Source organism: Leptinotarsa decemlineata, unplaced genomic scaffold, assembly GCF_025532065.1.
Source record: "Leptinotarsa decemlineata unplaced genomic scaffold, Ldec_3_MD MMD2_tig00000090_RagTag_RagTag, whole genome shotgun sequence".
Classification (NCBI taxonomy): Eukaryota; Metazoa; Arthropoda; class Insecta; order Coleoptera; family Chrysomelidae; genus Leptinotarsa; species Leptinotarsa decemlineata.
Genome location: NW_027412541.1, coordinates 1,003,992 through 1,025,417, shown reverse-complemented (window position 1 = coordinate 1,025,417; position 21,426 = coordinate 1,003,992). Strand labels below are relative to the sequence as shown.

Below are 21,426 nucleotides of genomic sequence, written 5' to 3'. Positions count from 1 at the left end.
TATATTCATTCAATCATTTTCTTATATTATTTACAAGTGCAAACATTAGAAGCTCGTGAGGCCAATATAGTGAGCGAGATACTGACAGCTATAAAGGCTGCACCATTTGAAAATTTTCTTCAATTATAAATGTGTTCGAAATTTTATTTCAGGTGGTTTTTGCTTAACAAATTTGAAAATTAACCCCACTTAATTGCTATTCGAAACCTGTTTCATTTAGAAATTTTCAAAAATGTTAGTAAAAGCTGTTTTTTTTAAATACAAACAATTCATAAGTAAAATTTCAATTACATTTATTATGAGAGGGAACTTTCATATGATGTTGAATTTATGTGCATACATTTAAAATTTTACTATTCAAATTGGAGCGAACTTTAAAAAATCCACCCTCAAATACTCGGGATTACAGTTTTCTTTATGTAGTTCGGGTAACATCCGCTACGGACCTGTGGAGCATTAGTATTTTTTATCTACAAGTATACAGTTGCCTATCTAAACTTGTTTCTGTAGTCTGTGTATATAAATAATTTCTTATGGCGTTTTAAGATGTAAAATCGATATGTTTGGAAAAGTTCACTAAGCTCCGCTTACTTGTGACGTCAGAAATTAGGAAGTCTGTTAGAAAAGTAAAACCTTCTCACATTTGACACTTTGTGGCCTCAGGAGGTCAAGGCTTCCTGCCAGTATTGTAGGGGGAGTCTTTATAATAACAGTTGATACAATTTATAAACTGACAGATGAATCAAGGGATTTGTTAACAAGTTTGGAACCAACTGAGAAAGGTGTGGATGTTAGGGAAAGGAATTATAGATATTTTACCTCGATCTGAGTTTGATTCAATCGGTTACCAGTTGGAATAAATTTCCCGTTTCTGTTTAGTATGCTATATAAGCTCCAGGGTTGATGAAGCGGGTGGCGCTCTACTCTCCATCTTACCCACGCCTTTCTTCACTGTTTAAAAGCTGGCGGCCTATCCTGGGAACTATGCTCTCTCTAATCCATAGTTGTCACCCTCATGCCAAATTGTGGAACAACGAGAAATCGTTTACAAATTGACTTAATTAGTCAATGAGAAAAAGAGGCGTGACAAAAGATGGCGTCACCTGTCAGTCCTTTGAAAAATGATTTCCAATATTTTTTAGCATTTCTTATAATTTTTGCTATATAACAGATCAAAGCAATTTAATTTTTATATTCTTCAACACAGATCATATCAGGTTTGTTCTGGTTTTACAAAATTCAGGTCTCAGGACGCCAGGATTATGCGCAGATATAACGTTCTGGTTTACTGAGGATAATTTCGGACACCAGTATATGCATGTATATTCAATGATGACAAATTTTCAACTTCAACTTTCAGTTAAAGAAGTACTCATCATATGCACAGATATTCAATGACTAACAAATTCCCAACTTCGACTTTTCAGTGAAAATAGTAATTTGTCATATAATGCATAGATATATTAAATGACTAACAAATTCCCAACCACGACTTTTTCAGTCAAAGCAGTCCTTTGTCACATAATCTACTACTGTTTGTATAAATAATGTAGCCCTGAAAAGGGCTGTTGTTTTTTTTGTCCAGTAGTTCCACGGTTATGTGTCACAGATTTGACATTATTGCATATTATACATGTCGACACTCGGGTGAAATTTGTTAGGGGTCTCTCGCAACCATCGCACCAATTATGTCCCATTTCCATCATGGAAACGGTGTTGTGGGTGTTAAATAACTATTGTTTCGTGACACTTCCTGAAGAAGATATATATATATATATATGTTATAGTGATGATCCATTAATACTCATAACAGTGGAAAGAGATAACCAGACAGCCGACAGTGTTTTACAATTTAGCTACATTTGTCAGACATGATATTGACAGTTTACAGTCAAATATATTACAAAAATAGTTTTTTTCAAAGCTAAATGCATCATCATTACTTTCAAAGTAAGTACAATACAATGTGTTTTATTCATAAAGGTTTTTTAATGTTAATATTTCCAACCTCATAATTGATATTTGATTTGATAATTTGATTGATTTGATAATTAAATCTATGAAGTCATGCCAAACATGTACAATATATTTATACTTCTTTTTAGATTATGCCTGGAAGTATTCTTAATTCACAAACACAACAATTTGTGTTGAACTTGTGCGAATATTTTGAAAGGGAGAGGGCGCTTGGAGGACCTTTGTTACCATTTTCATCTGTTCAAGAGGTAACCATTAAAATGATAAAAGAAAAGAAAAGAAGGTTCACTTGTATCTCGTATTTGAAGTGTAGTTATAATATCAATTCTCCTATTCAATGAATTTTGAAATGTACCTATATTAATTTGAATATTTTCTTCCAGAAAAAAAATCTTACCCTTCGATCTTTGAACGATGAGCTGAAAAATAAGGAAATTGTTTCTATGTGCAAATCATCTTCAAATGTTTTACTGAAAGATCTGGGATTTAAATTTGAAAAAGATGATAATCGAAGAGCTTTGATTGAAAGACCTAATATCGTTTCACGAGCATTTTTTACGCAAATACCGGGAAAACCGAAGAAGAGGAAATAAAAGAAAGTCTTGGAAGGATGATAATGTAAAAAGTGTACGCAAACCCGAAGGATATGATGGTAAACGATTTATTGTTGTGCCTGCTGGTTCTATGAAAGGGTTTATTCCAGAAGCCAGTTTATTGTTCTGTTCAAAATCTTTGACCTTAGATTACCATGGAGAAATGAATAGTATAATGTTCACCAAGTGGATTACTTTACAGTTACTTCCCAGTTAGGAAGAACCATCTTTAATTATAATGGACAATGCACTATACCACAGTGAAATTTTGAATAAACAGCCTACCAGTTTAAAAAAAAAAAAATCTGTTTTAAAATCTGTTTTTCCGTTAACCAGCTGTCGCACCCCTACGAACGACAACCCTCAGAAGTCGAAACTTGTGCGAGCTAAGGATTAACGAGGTCTTACCTTTTAACGTGTGATTCCTAACACAGTTCTTCAAGAAAATCGGAAAATGTTAGTTGGTTACACAAAAACAACATTGATTTTGATGAAAAAATTAATAAAACCAGAATTATTGCAATTGGCTAAGATGAACCGAACCCTGTTTAACAAAAGATGATAGTAATCGGATACAAAAAGTGCAGAATAGTTATTGCAGACTAATTTATGGAATACGAAAATATGACTCCATCTCCCATAAACTCAAAGAGTGCAACTGGCTGAACATGGAGAATAGACGGTAACTCCACTTGGTTTCATTCACACATGGACTCCTAAACAAGTCCAACCCACCAGCTCCATTGCATAAATTCATTTCACATTCTAGAATACATTCAAAAAATGTCAGAAACAGATCTGCCCTGAGCATGCCCCAGCACAAAACTGTGATATTTCAACGATCTTTTATTTTCAACTCCATTCGAATGTACAATCTTTTTCCTGACCAAATCAAGTTATATAACATAAATAAATTCAAATATAAATTTAAGAACTATTTATTACTCACACAATGATGTAATATAGCAAATTCTGATAATTTACATTTTACCTTTTAATTGACTGTAATTATTCAGGCTAGTAAGTTTTCAATAATGTATATGTGATGGTGATTAACCTGTATAACTTATTTATGTTTACTATGCCACTCAATTATTTTTCTTATCTACTAAGTACAGCCATTTACTAAAATTATTTTTTACCTAACTTGTGAACTTTCTTTTTCAAATCGGGGTTGAAACCCCTGTTGGTTGAGTAGAATAGCTCTGAGCTAGACTTCGTCAACACTTTCATTTCATTTGTTTATCATATGTCATTTAATACAATAAAGACGTTTATTATTATTATTATATATTATAGATGAACTGGTACGAGAACATGGACATGAAGTATTAAGATTATCACCTTACCATCCAGATTTTAATGCTATTGAAATAATTTTGGCTGATTGCAAAACCTACTATAACAAATATATTGGTAGAGTTGGATACGGTGATGAAAAAGTATTAAGTATGTGGAATGAAGCGTTAGAGAAGTGCAACACTGAAACCTGGGCAAAATGTGTGAAACACACTGAATCACTCATAGAAAAATGGTATGAACGAGAAAAGCGTCTTTGTGATATGGATATTACACTACACCTATTATTATGAGCATTGGTGAAGGTTTTGAATCTGAAAGTGATTAATATATTATTTTGTTGTAATAAATGGTAGGTGCATATTTGTACGTGCTCGCAATGCATACATATATGTATAAATAAATTTTCAGTTGATGATGTGTTGAGTATTTCCTGACCAAATATATTTTCAACTGGTGTTTTTTTTTTACTTTTAGACATTCATTTGTGTCTCTGCATCCATGCACGGATAATTCAATGGAAGCTCGTTTGTTAAGCTAATTTTCAAGTGATATTTGATACCATTTGTGATGTGATGTGTTGCATACTTCCTGGGATTCTCAAAAATCATATTTGATATTGGGTTTTCTACTGACGGAAAGATGGCGCCATCTATCACTCTTATGAAAAATGAAACGATTCGATTATTTTTTTCATAAATTCTGTACCTCAGAGGTAAACTATTGTAACTAACATTTTGCAAATTTTACAAGAGAGCAGTTGCAACTCAAGTTACTTGAGTTCACCTCTATCATATCATGACAGATACATTAAAGTCACATTGGCTATGACGCCATTCATTAGCTGTGCAGATATCGGCAACTATCCACTCAACACTATACACCTCGATAATGTAGTTACATCAATAACCCCAAAATCGAGAATTTTGTAGTTACGACAGTTTACCTCTCAGGTACAGAATTTAATACAATTTTTGCGTAGATATTATAATTCAGGAATCGCAAAGTTGCGAAATACTAGAAAAATCGAGCAATTGAATTGAATACTTCAAGTAACACTTTTTATGGGATTTTCACTGAATATTTTGCAAAACCGAAGCACTTGTATAACTGTGTACTGTATACTATATAACTGTGTACTGTATAGTACTGTATACTCTGGCGTATTCATACTAGATATATTTTCAAAGTGGTCATAATCATGATTGGTTTTTAATTATCAAAAAAAAACTACTTGCAGTCTCTACTATTCAAACTGACACTTAATCCATTGTAACGTTATTTCCACATTTCAAGCTCTTCAACTTCTAAATACAGTGACTAGTTTTTATTCAGTTATTTTGTTCCAAATAAAGAATCATATTACTTCCAAATTACTTCAACACCTTCACAACCGTACGAAAGTGAACACCATGCTTTTACACACTTTGGTGATCACGGTCTTCAACCTCAGTTCATAGATGGCGCAACTATATTTCCAGCTAATGCTTGTCCTCTTATACGTTGAGAATGTGTTGAAATACTCTTGGAGGACCATTTATATGTAATAAAGCATAAACATACCTACTTGGCGTGCCTTAGAGGACAGATGCGCTAACATAGTTCTCGCCGCCTGTGCGTCGCCATTGACAGCGAGGGATGAGCGATGCATTACGTCAGTCATCTCCGTATCGAGAGAGTTGATGACCCACCGATGAATACGCATTACTCAGCCACGCGCCGTGGAGTAAACATCACGTTCTCCTATCGTTAAACAGTTGCTGCTGTGACGTCACACCACTAACTCGATGGGCTCACACCAATGGAACATACATTACTTTGTGGATCTTTGAAACAGAGAGGGCGTTACCAACTTTTTTCCAATCGGAAAGGGGCTTTTTAAAATTTGATTCAGTTGTCTATTCAACACTGTATTACTTTTGAAATTTCGAAGTAGCAATTTCTGTGTAATCAGCAGTTTCACATACGTTTTATGACAATGTAAACAAAATTTTGTAAGAAATATACTCAAGACGAATTCATCTCGATGCGCTCTCACATACTGAATGATGGCGTCGTTTACGATCACAACTCGTTATGCAGACCTGTGTTTATTCTGTACAAACTGGTACAGAGTACATATGAACGATAATGTTAAATCATAACTTCACCGTGAAAGTCAAACCCAAAACACTACTTCAAAGTCGCCTTGTCCGCATATAAAGACTTCTTCAAAAGTCACTTTGTCGACATCGTGTGACGTATGTTAATGTCATTTCACAACTCGATGTGTTGACAGATGGTAGCTTCTAACATCCCAAAATGTTTGGAAACTGCGCAAGACATGGTGCGTTCAAACAAAAAATCTCAAACAGTTCGAAATAGTCTCGGACACTTGTTTAAATCAGAACGCTTTTGAGGAGACCACTGTGCCACTTATCGTATATATGAAGAGATGAAGACGAGAAAATACTATTTATTAATCATGTCCATTTTGTTCGTATCCCTATAGTCAGCTCAAATGTTATCTACCCTCAATCATCGATTTTTCAAATCAAATATATAAAAAAACATCTTAGCAAATAGCCCAAACAAATTTTCACATGAATGCGCATGAGCAACGGGAACAGTTCAGCCTCGAGAGCAAGAACGATTCGGGACGGTTCAAAACAGTTTAAGATCATTTCGCAGTCAAAACCAGAACAGAGGATTCATCAGTCTCAAATTATCCTCAATAAACCAGAACCCTCTATATCAATTGCGCATGATCCTGACGTCCTAGAACCTGAATTTCGCAGATACAGAAAAAACCTGGTGATACGAGCCAAACAGTGCTCGTTGGAACTTCAGAGAGTGTAGACGTGTGCACTCTCTGTCATGATAGGTACCATCCAAACTGATTAGGAAGGAGCACTAGTCAGTCGATAATGTCAAATTCTAACTCTACCGTGTATGTCAAATCCAAAACATTACTTCAATGTCGCCTTGTCCGCATGTAAATACTTCTTCAAAGTCGCCTTGTCGACATCGTGTGACGTACGTAGAGATCATTTCAATGTTGAAAGTGTAGTATGTAGACGTACTTGTTGACTGCTTAGATAAGTCAGAAAAATGTTCATGTATATTTCTCGACTTAGCAAAGGCTTTTGATACGGTAGGTCACGAAATATTAATAGAAAGACTAAATGAGGCAGGCATTCGCGGTCCAGCATTGAACATTTTAGAAAACTATTTGAAACACAGATATCAGAGAGTAAAAATTGATCACATTTGCAGCGCACCACTTGAAATAACAACAGGCGTACCGCAAGGAACAGTTCTGGGCCCAATACTTTTTCTTGTTTATATTAACTCGATAGCAAAAATTAAAGATTTCCAAGGACATCTTGTTTCATACGCTGATGATACGGCAATTTTGCTTACTGATAAAAACTGGGTTAATCTATTCAATAAAGCTGAAAAGGATCTTATAAAAATTTCACAATGGCTAAATTATAGCAAGTTGTCTCTGAATACGTCTAAAAGTAAATTTATAACATTTTCTACAAATGTCGACACTCAACCAAACAGAAATTATATTATGCTTCATAAGAAAACATGCACTCAACCGAATTGCAACTATCCATCTATCCAAAAAACCAAAGAAATAAAATATCTTGGCGTAATTGTCGATCAACACCTTAAATGGAACGCGCATACCAAATATGTAAACAATAAAGCTAGGCAAATAATTCGAAAATTTTATATCCTTAGGTACATTTTAGACAATCGTAACCTAAAACTTATATATACATCACTAATTGAACCATTATTTAGATACTGTATAGTAATATGGGGAGGATCATATAATAATGCATTACAAAATTTGAAAACTACTCAGAACTGTATACTAAAAATAGGTTTCAGAAAAAACAAATGTTTCCCCACTAATAAGCTTTACGATGAACTAGATATCTTTGACATTAACAAACTACATATGCACCAATGCTTGCTATATATGCATAAAAATACAAAACCAACAATAAATCACAATAAAGGAAGGAAAAAAAAATTAATTAAAAAGCGCTCCTCAAGTTAACTCATTTCTACTCAATATATATATATATATATATATATATATATATATATATATATATATATATATATATATATATATATATATATATATACAGGGTGTCCCTGGACTTCCTCTTTTCCTCTCGGGAATGTATAGATGGGGTCAAAATATCACCAGTACTTCATATAACTTTTTTTCCTAAAATCCTTCGTTACCAAGTAACGGGCCCTCGAAGTTACAAAATGAAAAATGTTTTTCTTTGATAACTTTTCAAGTGAATATTCAAAATCATCCAAATTTTGGTAATTGACTAAACAAATGAATTCCTTCGATGAGCTTTCATGCAGAAGTCAGTTGTTTTGCTACAAAGTCAGGAACGGACTACTCCCGATGGTCCACACCCCAAAACTTTGAAATGACAGATATTTTTCAATATTTTTCAACAAATTAAGGTTACTTGGACAATTTTATGAATAAAAGTACTCGTGTGGAAAGTCGATCGGAGCAACGAGTCTTGATAAAAATGTAGTTTCACTCGACGACATCAAACCCGCTCGTCCACCATTATTTGAAATGAATAATTATCAAAGCAGAAATAATAATGATAACGTTAATTCAACAACATTCATCCTGAGATGTCTACCATTATTCAAAAATATTAGTTTTTAAGGAAAATGAAAATGATAGGTAAAATGTTCATAACGAATTTTTATAATGCAAACACGTTTAACTAACGAAACTCAAGAGCCTCAAGAGCAAACAGAAATGAAAAATCCGCTACAGAAACTGCTCGATATGACCACCTTCTCTCTCTATACATTTTCTTAGTCTGCGAAGACACCCTCTCTGTACTTGAAATAGCATTCCAGGGTCGTTTCGTATGGCTTCACAATGTAATGTTATTCTATTCAACAATGCATCTCTTGTGTGAATAGGTGTAGCGTAAACAAGGCTTTAGAGATGCCCCCACAGAAAGAAATCCAATAAATTTAAATCCGGAGACCGCGATGGCCATTAATATGGCCCACCTCTACCAATCCATCTATTGTGGAAAATATGGTTCAGATGGTCACGCACAATCAAACTAAAATGAGGAGGAGCACCATCATGCATAAACCACATATCTCTTCGGGTTTGCAATGGAACATGTTCCAAAAGTCCATTCAAATCGTTCTGAATGAACTCCAAATAACGTTCTCCATTCAATCGGTCCTGTAGAACGAATGGTCCTATAAGATGGTTTCCTATGATACCAGCCCAAACATTCACGTTGAATTTCCGTTGGTGTTTGGTTTGCAATATCCAATGGGGATTTTCTTCGGCCCATATATGGAGATTATGAGAGTTGATAACTCCATCTCTACTGAAACCTGCTTCATCAGTGAATAAAACTCGATTAATAAAAGTCATATTCTCTCTTTGCCTATCCATGAACCAATTGGCATATTCCAGTCGTGCTGGAAAATCTTGAGGTGTCATGGCATGTACCTTCTGGATGTGAAATGGGTGGAGCAGTTGTTCCCTAATTATTCTATGAATAGTGAACTTGGATGTATGGAACTGTTCTGATAGATTTCTGATGCTCAAGGATCATCAGCGACGGCTTCCAAAATATTTTCCTCCAATACAACGGTACGTACAGTCCTAGGAGCGCCCTCACCACCTCGTTTTGGCAAAACTGTACCTACAATAATATCGAAATAAAACAACGTGCTCAAATTAATTATCAATTATTACATACCTGTCTCCCTCAAGCTGCGATCGACACGCTCGAATGTTTCTCTTGACGGTACCGTTCGATTGGGAAAATGCTCGGAATACAGACGACGAGCTTCTGCAGCATTACAAAATGCTCGTCCATAAAATACATGCATATCTGCATATTCATTGAATGCAAACTGTTCGGCCATATCAAAAAAATTCAAAATATCCTATAGAATATTGACAATACAATGATAGTCATATGACAACGCACCACTCAACAAAACAAAATCGCATTCCAGTTTCTCATTATTTATCAAAACTTTCTAAAAGGTTTTTTTGTCAACATCTGTGAAAGAAAGGGAACATAATTATTTCCTGGATATTTTTCACCTGATCATGTGCAGCCGTTTTTGTAGTTCATTCGTTTGCTTTTTATTAGTATAGTAAATATTTTTTCCGATGTGCGTTTTTTCAGCTAAATTTAGATTCGTGTTAAAGAATTTCTCCCATAAAGTTATAATTATCAGTGAAACTCCTCAACAGTTTAGCTGTGAAGAAGAATTTGAAACATTCGAATGTTGAGTTTCATGAGATTCAGATAACTGATCAACACGAAACGTGATTATTCCACATGTATTATGTACATACAAAATATGGAATGAATTCGATATTTCATAGTAGAGTAGCTTGTTAGTTTAAAAACACCACGAATCTACAGAACTTGATATTTCTTTTGAAAAAATATCTGCTATCACAATTGTGACTTAAACTTCCATATAGGTACTGTACTTTTTGTTTACGACTTCATTTTAGCATACTTTGTATCATTCCTGTTATAAATGTTGTTGAATTAACGTTATCATTATTATTTCTGCTTTGATAATTATTCATTTCAAACAATGGTGGACGAGCGGGTTTGATGTCGTCGAGTAGAACTACATTTTTATCAAGACTCGTTGCTCCGATCGACTTTCCACATGAGTACTTTTATTCATAAAATTGTCCAAGTAACCTTATTTTGTTGAAAAATATTGAAAAATATCTGTCATTTCAAAGTTTTGGGGTGTGGACCATCGGGGGTAGTCCGTTCCTGACTTTGTAGCAAAACAACTGACTCCTGCATGAAAGCTCATCGACGGAATTCATTTGTTTAGTCAATTACCAAAATTTGGATGATTTTGAATATTCACTTGAAAAGTTATCAAAGAAAAACATTTTTCATTTTGTAACTTCGAGGGTCCGTAACTTGGTTACGAAGACTTTTAGAAAAAAAAGTTATATGAAGTACTGGTGATATTTTGACCCCATCTATACATTCCCGAGAGGAAAAGAGGAAGTCCAGGGACACCCTATATATATATATATATATATATATATATATATATATATATATATATTACAGAGATATGCACTACAAGCATTTATGCTTAGGTAACCTCTGTACAGGATTATATTATATTATATTATTATATTATCTGTAACAATCTGTAAAAAATGACAATTATGGAATGGATGAATAAAGTTTGATTTGATTTGATTTGACTTACTTGGTGGGCTCACACCGATGGAACATTCATTACTTGGTGGATCTTTGAAGTATGCAGACGTATGTTTGTACATGGACAAGCACTTGATGAAACCCTATACCGTGCATTCACACATTCACACACACACACACAAACCAACCAAATGTAATTATGTCACAAACACACACACACACAAAATCTCATATGAAAAAATTTTGAATGATTCATGCACCAGACACTTCAAGGTCACATCGCCTTGATGTTACTAAACAACAAAAAAAAGCAATTGATACGTCATAGTGGTGGGGGGAGTAACACAGTTCTCGGCTGCCTGCGTGTCACCACCGATGGAACATTCATTACTTGGAGGATCTTTGAAGTATGCAGACGTATGTTTGGTAATAGACAAGCACATGATCATGTGACGTATGTAGAGGTCATTTCGATGTTAATGTGACCCGAGACAGACTGAAATCACAAGGTCAACCCCCAAGGTTATGTGACTTTGAACATTGTTCGAAATAGCTGTGAAAATATGAAGTGTGAATGAAAGTCATTCAAAGTCAAACCCAAAACACTACCTCAAAGTCGCCTTATCCTTATCACCTTGTGACGTACGTTAAGGGTGTAACGTAGATCGAGGTCGAAGCCAACTCGATGCGTCGAACACAGGCGCTCCCCACCACCACCACCATTCCAACTCGATGTGTTGACGATACAAGCAAACAGTGGTCGTTGAAACTTCACGGAGTGCAGACGTGTACGCTCTCTGTCACGATGGGTACCGTCCAAACTGGTGAAGAAGGACCGCTCATCAGTCGATGGATCTTCGTGGTATTCAGACGTGTGTTTATTCTGTACAAACAGGTACAGAGTACACATGAAGGACAATATCAAACCCTGACTTTACCATGTATGCAATCTAGTTCCCTAATCTCAAAGTTGAATTCCATGTTCAAGGTCATGAACATAAATGAAAAATGTAAACCCACATACCAACCAAATTTAATTACGTCACTATGTCACACACACACACACAAAATCTCATATGAAAAAAAAATCTGAACGATCCATGCACCAGACACTTCAAGGTCACATCGCCTTGATGTTAGTTACTAAACAACAACAAAAAAGCAATTAATACGTCATAGTGGTGAGGGGAGGCCCAGAACCGGCTGTAATCTGTGATTTACACATACCACCCATGCACCAGACATATTTTTCAAGGTCATATGCACAATACATATTTATCAAGGTGGCATGCACCAGACATATTTTTCAAAGTCACATGAGTCGGTCTAGGTCATCCACCCCACGTGACGTCATAGTGGTGGGGGGAGGCTTAGAACCGGCTCAAATCTCCTACTATTTTTTTAAAAATTTTTATGATCTTGCTCTCTTGAAACTGTCTTTTCCTGGAATTAAAGATGTTCTGAATTTGTTGCTCACCAAGAGTAAACTTAAATACACCTTGAGTAACAGCAACAAACCGATGAAACCGATCGAATGATTTTCATTTTTTTTTTCATTTCCCACGTTCTTGCTATCTTGAATAAAAATTGAATTTTTAATTTTTTTCTTGCCATCTTCAAACTAGTTTTCCTCAGAAGAAAAAGTGTTTCAAATTTGTTGCTCACCAGGAGTATACTCAAATACACCTTGAGTATCAGCAACAAATGTTTGAAACCGATTGGCCGATCTCAATTTTTTTTTCAATTTTCTCATTCTTGCTACCTTGAAACTGCTTTTCTTTGGAATGAAAAGTGTTTTAAATCTGTTGCTCATCAGGAGGGTACTCAAATACACCTTGAGTATCAGCAACAAAATAGTTGAAACCGATCGTCCGATTTTTGAATTTTTTTTTCCTCGTTCGCTATCTTGAAACTGGTTTTCCTTAGAATAAAAAGTGTTTCAAATTTGTTGCTTACCAGGAGTATACTCAAATACACCTTGAGTATCAGCAACAAAATAGTTGAAACCGATCGGCCGGTTAAACTGGATAGTAAGAACGAGAAAAATAAAAAAAAATGAAAAATTCAATTTTTATTCAAGATAGCAAGAACGTGGGAAATAAAAAAAATTAAAAATTATCCGATCGGTTTCAACTATTTTGTTGCTGTTACTCAAAGTGTATTTGAGTTTATTCTTGGTGAGCAACAAATTTAGAACATCTTTAATGCCTGGAAGAAACAGTTTCAAGATAGCAAGATCATAAAAAAATAAAAAAAAAATATTTAAAAACGTTTCGCTATATCCAAGGTTTAGCAACTAAATAGCAACTGAATATTCTGTAAAGATCAAAAAGAAAGTATATAATTTATTGAATTACCTTGCTACCTTGATATCACGATAGCATTATTTGTGATTTCTAGGGATCGGCACGAGCAACAAATTCGTTGTTTTGGCAACTAATTAGCAACTAATTAGATACAAATTGATGTATTTTTTGCGATTTTGCTGGATTCGCCTTGCTAGCCTGATAGGGCTCTCTATCGGTAGCTTTGATGTCGTCGGTACGTATCTTTTACGTCTATTTCTAAGTTTTTGTTTCAATGTCTGGCACAGTGTTGCCAATTATTTTCATGTTTGACGGAAAATAATGAATAAATAAATAAAAATTCTTACAGGGTTCTCGAAGACGTCCACTTTCTTCAAAACATGTTTGTTTCTGTTATTTAAAGTACTCCAATGCTTTCAATTACGTTCCTGATATCTCGTTTCTCTCTGTTGCAACGTCTCTGGCGGAATTCAATTATAAATAAATGTTGTCATGACGTTACTATTCTTCACACGTTTTCTGTTGGATTATTTAAAAAATTGAAATTTGAACACCATGCAAAATATAGAATAAATGAAAGTTATTGATGACAGGACCGCAGGCAACAATAATATTTTCTCAAATGTTCTATTAGAAAATGATTTCTTATCTGAAACATGAGCCTGCAAATATGATTTGGAAAAATTATTTTTTCATTTCAGTCAATCCTTTCATCATTTTCACATAATGGTACGCCCGTTGTCTTTCGATATTGACAAATTGATAAAATTTGTGGAGACTTTGAAAACTCCTTTGAATATACCTCTTGTGACTGTCTCCAGCAAGGAAATTCAAGATGCAACCCATTTTATTTTCGGCAATATGGAATACCAAAAATGTTATGTGATGTTACGAGCACTAAAACGATTGGGAACAGATAACTTGCAGCCAAATGAAAAAATTATCTTCGAATATCATCATTTAGAAATTTAATGCGACTTGTAGAGAATGGAAAAGTAGACTTTCAACTTTTATTGATCGAGTCACCATCAAAAGAACAATCTTCTCTTTATGAAACATGCCTTCTTCTGGGAATGAAGCATAACAGGCGAAATATATTCAGAATAAAAGTATATTGTAAACGAATACATACAAACAAAAATAGAACGAATACCACGGAATCAATATCCTTTTTTAAGAAGTGGAATATACTCGGAAATCTATCTAGTGCTTCTTCAAAAAAATCAATGTAATTTCTGAATATATATCACCTAAAGAATTGCACATTTCAATACCAAAGCTACCCAAAATATTGGACTGCTGCTGAACTACTGCTGAACATACTTTCATTACTTCAGAAATTCATAACTCCTACACAAACTTACAGAATCAACCTGAAATATTTCACCAAAAAAATTCCCCACACGAACTCACTGAATCACATACCTCTTCACAACTGCCAGTATCCTGTATTGATGATTCGAAAGAAACCAATATTTCTACTATTACATTCCAGAGTGAAAATGTTTCAACAGATATAGAAAATATTCCAAATATTCCAAGTAATATTAAAAATTCAGTTATGCCATGTGAAAGTTTTAAAATTCTTCCAGAAAATTAATTCATTATTAAAAATATTAAATGGATTATACCGAAATATAGTTCTTGTAAAATAAAAAAAAGGAGAATTTGTTATATCTCATGAGGAACTCGAATCCATTACTAATATGAAAAAAAAAGTTATTTTCCGAAAGATGGATATATGTGATTAATAATAAAATAAAATCTGTCAATAATGTTTGTTTAATCAATTTTAAACACAAAAGGTATGTTCCATCTTTGGATTGTTTTGAAAACATACTGTTACTATACCCACAATTGTAAAGTCTTCATTTTGATAATCCATAACATTCAAAAAATGCTACTGTTTTGAGTTCTTTATTAAATTATAATCACATTGAAAAATTTAGTAGGCATCTGAACGGAATTGAAAGAAAAGTGGTTAAAAGAACGGTACGTTCATATAAGACTACTAACCTAAGAGAAACCTCAATCAGAAGCGCCTCAAGTAAATTAATTCAAGCTGGAAATTTGCAAAATATCAAATCTGATTCGGTATTCAGAAAGGTGAGATCCGAAAAATTTGGAGCTCATGACCACCATCATGATGATCTTATTGACATGATCTTGATGCAAAGGAGTAATCCAAATTACATACAAGTTGTCGCCAGCAATTGGAAATTTTATGCAAAAATGTAAAATCACAAGATCCATTGACATTACATTTGGATGCAACCGGTAGCATAGTTCAAAAACGAGTGCATGTCATAAAAAAGTTTTTTATTATGCAAGGGTTATTAAAACATCTTTCAATTGTCTAATTTTTCCAATTCTGGAATTGTATAGCTCTTAACATAACACGTTTTCAATTGGTACATGGTTGGCTAAATTCAAGTATTATATTCTGAATAATAAAAAAAAATGGTCACTATTTACAAGGGTCGTATCCGATTTCAGTTATGCTATAATAAATGCCATTTTATTGTTTTGGAATCACGTTTCTCTTATAAAATACTTAGAAATCACCTACAAATGCATAGTCAATAATAATGATGGTGAACTCAAAAACTTGGATAACGCTTTATATTTGTTGTTCACACTTTTTTCAAATAATCTCAAATGATATAAAAAACATTTTTATCATAATGAAGCGCAGACAGTTATGAAGAAAGTGATAGCTCCTTTGTTTAATATAAACGAATTTGATTTGATCACTTCGTATATTAAGTGTCTCACTATCATTTTGAATAAGGAGTATATGGACAATCAAGTAAAGTCAGCCTTGAAATATTTGTTTACCAAATCGGTTTATTATGAGTCAACTATTATGGAAGACAAGGAAGATGAGTCGACTGCGGTACCTCTCACGTCGGAACCTGGCAGCGATGCGATTTATGAAAATAGTCCATTCTATAGACATTTTATCACTGAATATAATGCTTTCATTAATGAAACTCATGCCGACATGAATTTCAGCCAACTTCCTAACCCGTATTCCAACCCAATGCACTACAAAGAAGTATTTCTTTGACGGTATATCACCTATTTGCCCATGTGGAGTGGATTACTACTTGATAACAGAAGAGTGAGCAATGCTGAAATGGAAAACTGGTTTTCTTCAGTAAAAAACATTATTTTAGAGGGAAGAACTAACCAAAGGTGTAGTAGAGTTATCAGACAAATAAGAAAGATAACTCTTGCTCTACACAAAAAATTAACTCTTGAAATACCGAAGAGTCGCTGTACTAAAAAAAATCGACAAGTATTAGTTGCCAGTCTGATTTTCTAAATTTTTTGGAAGAAGAAAAATGGAATAAGCGGTTAAAACCACCTTCTAATAATTTTCAAGGAACTGAAATCAAAAAAATTCTTGATAGAATGGGCCAAAAAAAATACATTAACTGGAAGTACCCAGGACGACTCCGTCGAAAAAAAATTATCAGTAAAAATTTCTCTCGAGGCAATGTGTAAGAATTTTATTCAGAATTTAACATTAACTCATTCTGAAATACAGAACGTCGCAGTTGTTACTGTAAATCAGTGTCAATCATCAATCTGGAAAGAAGAGAGACGAAAACGTTTAACGGCCTCAAATTTTGGTTCAGTGTACAGCGCCAGAATTCCTGAGTCTCTCTGTAAGAAAGTAAAGAATATATTGTATTATGACAAACCTCTAACCAAAACAATGGATTATGGCCGTAAACACAAATTTCACGCATTAAAAATCTATAGTCGTCAACATTCCCATAGAAAAGTGTATCGTACGGGTTTGTGTGTTCACCAAGAATACCCCTATCTAGGAGCTTCACCCGATGCTACAGTTGACGAAGATGGTTTGGTTGAGGTCAAATGTCCATACACAATTCGGAACATGAATCCCACAGAAGCCATTTTTAAGGAAAAACTGAAATATTTCAATAACAATGGATGTTTGAAGAAAAGTCACTACTAAGTCAGTACTATTTCCAAATTCAGGGTAATTTGGCTGTTACTAAAAGAAAATGGTGTGATCTTGTTATTTTCAGTCAAAATGCAATATTCATACAAAGAATTGCATTCACTAAACAATGTTGGAAAAACATCTTACCAAAACTGCAGGATTTTTATTTCAACTTTCTCTTACCTGAAATAGTAGATTCTGTCTACCCAGGTGAAATCAGAAGGCGGGAGTGGTCGAAATATGGGACTGAAAACAAACAGTATCTCGAAAAATCATCAAATTTTTCGAACAAAACTGATATTTCATCCGTGAAACTACTTTCTAATGGATTAGTTGCAGACATTGACTACTACAGACCCAGTTCTATATTGGGCAATTACACTATTCGCAAATTCACAAATTTATTGTGTACTGAACTAAAAATTTGTGATTTTCAAAGTTTGAATGGAACAACGTGGTTGACAGATTCCATTATTAATTGCTCTTTATATATATAATCTTCAAACCTTACCATGACGTAAAGGTGACATTTATGCCAGTGGAAAACTCTTATACAATCTTTAATTCAACACATCAACTCGAAAAATCTTTTTTCGATGGTCTATTTAATTTTTCAGATGAAGATAGTGTCATATTCCCTTTACATGCCAATAGAAATCATTGGTGTTTAATAATCTTCGAAATAAGAAAGAAATATTTCACTTTCATAGATCCCAGAGGTAGTTCAATGAAAACGTCTGAGAAATATTTAGGAATATTCAAAGAATTTTTGAAAAAATATGATGAATACAAATGTACAAATTTATTCAATTTGTCTTGAAAACTTCAAAGTCCATGACATATTTAACAAACGGACACTTTCAACTGTAGAGTATTCATAATTTATTTCTGCCAACAGTATGTAATGAAAGCATCGTTTTTAACCCCAATGGATATAACCAATTCAGCAAGAAAATTAAAATGGAACTACTAATGAGTTCAGAGGATGTTTCCGAAATGTGCATGGTTTGTGGTGGTTCACTTACTGAAGAAATGAAAGTATGTTCAGTATGTAAGAGAGTGTTTCACGGTAGCTGTTTCTTATCTAGAGATGGAAATTGTGATTTATGTTCAACACGTACCTGACGAATGTGATATTTTTAATTTTTACTTATTTCTAGAATGAGATTTTATTTTTTTATTTTGTAAGAAAATAGTCAGTCTACCATTTTACTGATATTTCAATTTTATTTATTTCTAGAATGAGTTTTATTTTTTATATTTTGTAAGAGAATAGTCAGTCTACCATTTCATTGATATTTTATATTTATTTATTTCTAGAATTAGTTTTTTTAAATAATGTGATTATTTGTTAATTTTGTATTATTTAAATTTGTTACGTTTCTCAATAAATTTTTTATAAAACTTCTTTTTCCTTTCATTTACTATATGAAATTCTGACGGATTATATTCAGTATCGAAAATGAAAAGGAAATACCATATTTCACCAAATCGATCTTTCCGAAGCATACAATTGTTATAATTAATAAATAGTGTAAAATATTTTCAAAAACATGCCCGAATAGATCGTCAGAAATGATATATCTCAAACTTGTAGGTGCACACATTCAATTTTCGAAGATACGATTTTTTCAACTTCCCACCCCATTTTCACCCCCTCAGACGGCCTGGAAAACTATAGCGTGAAGTTTTTCTCGTCAAATCGGGTGTCAGGAATAACATATCTCAATCTTATAGGTGTAAATTCAATTTTTAAATACATGATTTTTTCAAGTTTCCACCCCTTTTTCACCCCCTCAGACGGCCTGGAAAACTGTAACGTGAAGTTTTTTTCGTCAAATCGGGTGACAGGAGTAACAAATCTCAATCTTGTATGTGTACAAAGGTAATTTTTGAATATATGATTTTTTCAACTTTTCACCCCGTTTCCACCCCCTTGGACGGACTGGAAAACTATAACGTGAAGTTTTTACAGCCGAATAGATCGTCAGAAATAACATATCTCAAACTTGTAGGTGCACACATTCAATTTTCGAAGATACGATTTTTTCAACTGTACACCCCATTTTCACCCCCTCAGATGGCCTGGAAAACTATAACGTGAAGTTTTTCTCGTCAAATCGTGTGACAGGAATAACATATCTCAATCTTGTAGGTGTACAAAGTGACTTTTTGAATATATGATTTTTGCAACTTTTCACCCCATTTTCACCGCCTTAGATGGTCTGGAAAACTATAACGTGGAGCTTTTTCTGCCGAATAGATCATCAGAAATAACATATATCAATTTTGTAGGTGTACAAAGTCGATTTTTTATGTTAAGACATTTTTTGATATTTTCACCCCATGTTCGTCCTCTCAGACGGCCTGAAAAACTATAACGTGAAGTATTTTCTGTCGAATAGATCATGATAGACAATATATCTCAAACTTGTAGGTGCACACATTCAATTTTCGAAGATAATTTTTACAAGTTTCCACCCCATTTTCACCCCTTCAGACGGCCTGGAAAACTATAACGTGAAGTTTTCTTCGTCAAATCGGGTATCAGGAATAACATATATCAATCTTGTAGGTGTACAAAGTCAATTTTTAAATATATGATTTTTTCAAGTTTCCACCCCTTTTTCACACCCTCAGACGGCCTGGAAAACTGTAACGTGAATTTTTTCTCGTCAAATCGGGTGTCAGGAATAACATATCTCAATCTTGTAGGTGTACAAAGTCAATTTTCAAATATATGATTTTTCCAACTTTCCACCCCATTTTCACCCCATCAGACGGCCTGAAAAACTATAACGTGAAGTTTTTACACCCGAATAGATCGTCAGAAATGATATATCTCAAACTAGACGGCCTGAAAAACTATAACGTGAAGTTTTTACACCCGAATAGATCGTCAGAAATGATATATCTCAAACTTGTAGGTGCACACATTCAATTTTCGAAGATACGATTTTTTCAACTTTCCACCCCATTTTCACCCCCTCAGACGGCCTGGAAAACTATAGCGTGAAGTTTTTCTCGTCAAATCGGGTGACAGGAATAAGATATCTCAATCTTGTAGGTGTACAAAGTTAAATTTTGAATATATGATTTTTTCAACTTTTCACCCCATTTTCACCCCCTCAGATGATCTGAAAAACTATAACGTGAATTTTTTTTCGTCAAATCGGGTGTCAGGAATAACATATCTCAATCTTGTAAGTGTACAAAGTCAATTTTCAAATATATGATTTTTTCAACTTTCCAATCTTGTTGGTGTACAAAGTCAATTTTTGAATATATGATTTTTTCAAGTTTCCACCCCATTTTCACCCCCTCAGGCGGCCTGGGAAACTATTGCGTGAAGTTTTTCTCGTCGTATCGGGTATCAGGAATAACATATCTCAATCTTGTGGGTGTACAAAGTCAATTTTCAAATATATGTTTTTTTCAAATTCCCATTACATTTTCATCCCCTCAGATGGCCTGGAAAACTAAAACGTGAACTTTTTCTCTTCAAATCGGGTGTCAGGAATAACATATCTCAATCTTGTAGGTGTACAAAGTCAATTTTCAAATATATGAGTTTTTCAACTTTCTACATCATGTTCACCCCATCAGACGGCCTGAAAAACTATAACGTGAAGATTTTTCTGTCGGGAATCACATATCTCAATTTTGTAGGTCTATAAAGTCGATTTTTCATGTTACGCTTTTTTTTAATATTTCCACCCTATTTTCACTCTTTCAGACAGTTTAATAAACTAGGACGGTTCTGTTTTTTCACTAATTCAGTCAATAAGCGTATCATATTGAAAAATGGTAGGTGTGCATAGTCGGTAAATGAAAAAATAATAATGCGATATTTTTTTCTCAGTGTACTTTGTGGATGTGGATTACTTCACACCCGTGAACAAAATGATATTTCAGAAAAGTAATTTGATTTATGTAAGTAACAGAGTAAAAACAATGGATGTAAAAAATAAAATACGTAACTATGAACTAACAAACTCTTCATTTCTCATGATTTAATTTTCGCATATTACTTA

The 21,426-nt window shown here is 33.9% G+C and overlaps 1 protein-coding gene across 7 annotated transcripts in view; it reads left to right on the top strand.

Moving 5' to 3' along the window:
- LOC111517555 (arrestin domain-containing protein 3) overlaps positions 1–21,426 on the top strand; it is a 162,661-nt gene that overhangs the window by 29,885 nt on the left and 111,350 nt on the right. The window lies entirely within an intron of this gene.